The sequence below is a fragment of the Triplophysa rosa genome, linkage group LG14, assembly GCF_024868665.1.
Source record: "Triplophysa rosa linkage group LG14, Trosa_1v2, whole genome shotgun sequence".
NCBI lineage: Eukaryota > Metazoa > Chordata > Actinopteri > Cypriniformes > Nemacheilidae > Triplophysa > Triplophysa rosa.
The window spans coordinates 19,886,467-19,892,358 of record NC_079903.1 but is presented as its reverse complement, the minus strand read 5'-3'; positions in this window follow the sequence as shown (position 1 = coordinate 19,892,358).

The window sequence follows — 5,892 nt, the reverse complement described above, 5'->3', positions numbered from 1 at the left end:
CAAATAACGTCCCCACACCCTTAAAAAAACTCCACATCGTGACCATCTCGGAACGTTCTGGGAATGTGTTCGACACCAGCAGGGACGTTCTGAGAACATTCTTGGAACAACACGTCTAGCGGGGAAATGGCGGTGTGTGGGCCAGATCTGGGCCAAGGACCCAGTCAGAGGATCAGAACTTTACATGGCTACCTGGGCTATAACATCAGTTTCCTCAATCAGTGTAAAGGCCATTTACACCGTCTCTGTGTTTAGATTATGATATATTTTGATTATGTAGATTATGAAGGTGTGTGGGTGGAGTTTACGGACTCCAGCAGAAGAAAATCAAAGACAGCACAGTAACATTACTCACACTTTCATGAACACAACTACTAGTCCTCGTCTAAATTCCAAACTGGAAATGATGTTACTCATATTTTCTGTTTTAATAGTTGTCCTAGGCTATGGTAAGTGCCATTATTCGTACTGTATAACCCAGAAGGGCAAAACTCCAGTTATTAGTCCTAATTTTAATAAAGTACATTTTATTTTCAACTTCTTGTTTTATAGGTGAAGCTAATGTGAATCCCATCGGACCAGACAACACATCTGTGTGTATAACTGAAGGACACAACATCACTCTGTCCTGTACATACGATGGATCAGCTTACAGTCTTCACTGGTACCGGCAGACGTCTGGATCAACACCACAGTTTCTTTTGATGATCATTAAATCTACTAAAACTGTAATACATGCGACTCCACCTCAAGCACACATGAGCATCAGACTTCATGATAAACATGTGTATCTGGAGATCTCCTCTGTTTCTCTATCAGACTCTGATCTGTATTACTGCGCCCTGATGCCCACAGTGACACAAAACACAACAACACTGAACAAAAACCTTGAAACTTTACTGCTTCAGTCCCATTTCTAAGACATCAGTCTTTCATTTTCCTTCTTTCTACAGGGCTTTGAGTCACATTCAATACAAGAAATACACTTCAGGCCATATGTGCCAATGGGTACATGAACCAACATACTTCCTTGCTTGAAATAAAGCTTGCAATAAATTCTGACATGATTTGGAATCTCTAACCAAACTACTCTGTGGATTTGTGGCCTGCGTTTGTTTTATTTGAATAAAATAAAAAATACATATTTCAATAAATTTAGATAAAACAGTTTACCCAAAATTGCAGTTCTATCATTTACTCACCCTCCTGCAGTTTCATAAACATTTCTTGTGTAGAACACAAACTATGCCAGTAGGTGTTTAACAAACATTCATCCAGGAGGTTGACTGTCAGATTGTTTGTAAAACAGCACACAGTTATAAACTCAGACACGTTCATAATCATGTAAAGTCAAAACTGTAGATCTTGACTCGAGGTGTTTTTGTCAGTTATTATTGATGCTGCTGCTTTTCCTGATGATACTTTCTCTTTTTAAAGGTTGGTGAATCACAACTAATTTCCAAATAGGAAGAAACGCATATTATGTTCATAGGCTAACTGTTTACATGCTCCTTGACTGACTTATTTATAGTTTTTTACGCCTAATGTTGATGCAGATGTAATAAACCATTGTTCCTTGAGGAACACAATTTTAATGGCAGAACAAAATGTGACACTGGCTGCAACTAACGCACACTACTGGTCAAAAGGTTTTGGACACTTACTCACTTACCTGTTCAAGTTTTTTCCACATTATAGAATTGTAATAAACCCGTCAAAAATATTAAATAAAACAAAGGGAATTGTGGGAAATATGTTTTAACTTAAAAATAAAGAATACATTTAAACTATTAAACCTTTTGACTAGAATTTGCAGTAATGCTTTTTTCCAAGATTGTTAACGTCCCTGCTGGTGTCGAACACACTTGTGAAGGTCCACCAAATAACGTCCCCACACCCTTAAAAAAACTCCACATCGTGACCATCTCGGAACGTTCTGGGAATGTGTTCGACGCCAGCAGGGACGTTCTGAGAACATTCTCGGCACAAAACATTTCTTAGGGGGCACACACATAAACAAATGAAGATAAACTTCAGTCAGTGAAAGTAAAAAGAGCAAAAGGCAGGTAAGATAAGAAAAAAATGTTGCCAGAGGGCGGAGCTTAATGTAAAGATGCAGAAGCATTTTAAACTTAGAAAAGATGTCAGAAGAGAAAAGCTCATTCTTGATTCTTCTTCAGAGATAAACCATCATGATTACTTTTACTCTCATCAGTTTTTTGTTGACACGTGTTGGTAAGATAACATTTCTTTTACCTCTATGGAACCAAAGCTGCTGTTTTAATGTTTACTGATTATTTGCTAATATTATTTTAATGCTTAAGTTATTGTTTGGTTTATCTGAGTTTATACTCTCCATTCTCAGGACACGCAGATGCAGAAGCAATACGACGTCTGTCAGGGGATGTAAACAGTGTTGTTGGTGACAATGTCACCCTGTCCTGTAGTTACAAAGATGTCTCTTCTACTGTACAGAATTTACAATGGTACAGACAATATCACAGATCCAAACCAGAGTTTCTACTTTACATCTTCCCAACTGGAGCTATGAGCGAAGACAGACCAGACAGATTCACTGCTGAAGTTCATCAAGACATTAAACAAGTTGATCTGAAGATCTCATCTGCTGTAGAGACAGATTCTGTCATGTATTATTGTGCCCTGGTGCCCACAGTAACAGGAAACACACTACACATCATACAAAAACCTCCAGAATCACATCTAACTCTTTTTCACTAGTGATGTTTGCACACTGTCATCTCATCTAATGCTCATTTTAACTATTTGGTCACAGATGAACGTCATTCTTTATCATTTTGTAATACTGCAGGATTACAACAACTTTTTACAGTGAGTTTTCACATTCAGAAGGAAAACTGCATCTTTTAACCATCCACCAGAATAAAAGTCCATAGAAAATCTTGACCCACATGCTTTTCTCATTATTACATGAAATAAAAATATAATAGGGTCTATATGAAACAAACCTACTTTTGTTACATTTTAGATGTGTTCTAACCACACTGGTATTTATTTGTGATGTTTTGAAAATTAATTCACAAATGTTAAGGATTCACATCCCTGACACAAAAAATATTATTTTACCAGTGGTGCTTATTAAAAATCAGACAGATGGGTCTTTACACTACCCATCTCTTGCTGCTTATCTCAATCTGCTTTCTATATTTTAAAGGCAAAAGCATAAATGATATACTCCAAACAGACCATTTCAAGAATAAAACATGTTTCTTTATAGATCCGGTAAAACAGTAACAGCAGTAAAACATTTATGGGATATGGTAAAAAGGATGTGCATTAGTGTACGATATATAATGTATATTTTTATTTACCAAGAAAACAACTCACAAAAGTTGAACACAAAAAAATTAAAAGTAATACAAAATAGAGAGGGTAGGGTAGTTTGAATTTAAAATAAACATTTAAAATAAAATGTTTGGTTGTTTCAATATCCAAACACAATCCATACACTATAGCTTAAATCACAGGTCCTCACATAACTTTGATTTAATTCATACATGTTAACTGAATGTGATGTTGAAGCTTAAATAATTGTTAACAATGATACATTTCATGATAATAATAACATATTTGATTAAGTTAATTTCATTTTACAACAATGTCAATAATTAACATCAATGGGCATAACAAATGAAATATCTGATATCTGAATTTTAAAATTATTCCTATAATGTATTAGCCAAAATACAGATTCAGTAAGTATTTTCTCCAATATTTACCAAAAGTGCTGTCAAACAATATCTAGAGTGGATTGGTTATATAATTTGCCAGAAGCTGCAGAGCTCTGAACCATTCCAGTTTAGTTTCACTTCAGTAGCTTTAAACACAGCATACAGTTATTCTGAGTCAGATGAGAAAAATCCTCCTATCACTTCTAGTCAGTAATCCAGTACAGTACAGTACAGTCTCTCTGTCTCAACCATTCACTTGCTGCTATTAGCAAAACATTTTCTATCTGACTATAGTCATGCATTGCATAAATGTGTAAATTAAGATGATGAAAACTTACTGTTTTTGCCAGAATACTTTCTGTATTGCCCATTGCCCACTGTGTGAATGCAGCGTCCATTAACACTGATAAAGTACCTTGTGAATAGTTGTTGTTTTTCATCTTTAATCATTCATGAAATTCACAGTTTTATTTCATAACAATGGTGTCTAGGGAGTAGTATATATAGGGGACATAGTGTCAAAATGATTGATGGGGACCCTCGACCTTTGCGGGGGGGGGTTGAATTACTTCCGGACCACCCACGTTGTGAGGGCCCGCCCCCTTTGCGTTGACCTTTGACCGTATCCGCCCCATTGTGAGGGACTGCCCCCTTTGTGTTGAACTTTTGCCCTTTGACAGTATCTGTCCACGTCGTGAGGGATTGCCCACGTCTGGAGTTGAACTCTTGAACTTTTGCCCGTACGGTTACCGAACATTTTTCTCTCTTTTCCGGAGATCATGTTTGTACATGTTTTAATGAGGTTGACACGTATCTTATGCGTGAATAAATAAAGCAACGAGTGATTAAATAAAGGCATGAATAAGTAAATAAAACAATAAATCGGCGAATAAGTGTTTAAAGAAAGAATTGGTTATATAAGTGATTAAATAAATAATGAATACGCAAATAAACAAAGCAAGTAATGAATAAGTAAATAAACAAATAAACAAAGCAAGGAATGAACAAGCATTCTATATATATATATATATAGGCTGTGATAAAACTGTGGTAAAACTTACGTTGGTTGAAAGATCACATTCCTGCCGTTATACTGAAAGGACTGTTTCAGACATTCCAGCGTTGCAAACACACCGACTTGTAAATCGTTGTGACGTTTAAGCGGTACGTAATTCAGAGTTTTCATCCGGCAGGGCGACAGCGTCATACGTTTTAATCGGGTATGATTTGTTTTACATCCCTAGCGTGAAAATTTGGCCTGATTACGACCGGTTATTTGTGTAGCTTCACGAGCGAGCGTATTATCTCGACACAGGGATGCGTTGTATAGGATCGCCAGCTGAGGCTTTCGCCCTCGGGCAATGAGTGACCAATTGACCTGTGTGTACCCGAAGCATTCTATGGGACAAACTATTATCTCGCTATATCTCTAACTAATCAGAAAACAGCTTTTGCTACTAACATTCTAAACATATCCGCTTTATTCATCAGTATCTGTTTTGTTTAAAACTTAAACCATTCTCACACGTGTCTGATTGTACAGGGGCCTCCATGAAAATGGCTTGACCCAATAAATGTTTGTATGCGTGCACGAGTGTTCACCAAGAGCGGTTACCTTCCAGCGTTCATGTTTCTGAAAAATTAAAAAAAAAAAAATCTGAGTATCCATTCTTCAAACTGTGTCTACAACACTGTATAATTAAACCATATGTTTTCCTAACTGCATGGAGCGGTGTCTTTAAATGGTGTCCATGATGTTGCCCCTATCCTGACTGTTTTCCTTCTGTCTGAGGAGATGCCAGTGCGTCCACCAACCAAGGGTGAAGAAACAAAATCATCTTTATTGCTAGTGTTCATAGCATCACAGCAGGCAGTTGGGTGATTCCTTAAAACACAAAGCAGATTTTGATTGAACAGCAAGAAACCTCAAATTGAATGTACGACATGTTAATTTCATGAATGTGTTTTATATCATGCCTCCAGGTTGTATCATAAAAATAAGTCTGCATAAGGTTTTCAAAATAATTTTTTTAGATTAAAAATGAAAGTGATTCTATCAAAGGTATGCCTTTTAACATAACTGTTTATATGATTCTAAACTGATATTCTTTAAAACATTTAGAATAGTCAAATCTCGCACATCCTGTTATTACGAGTTGTCTTTGCACATCTGTTTTAGTGG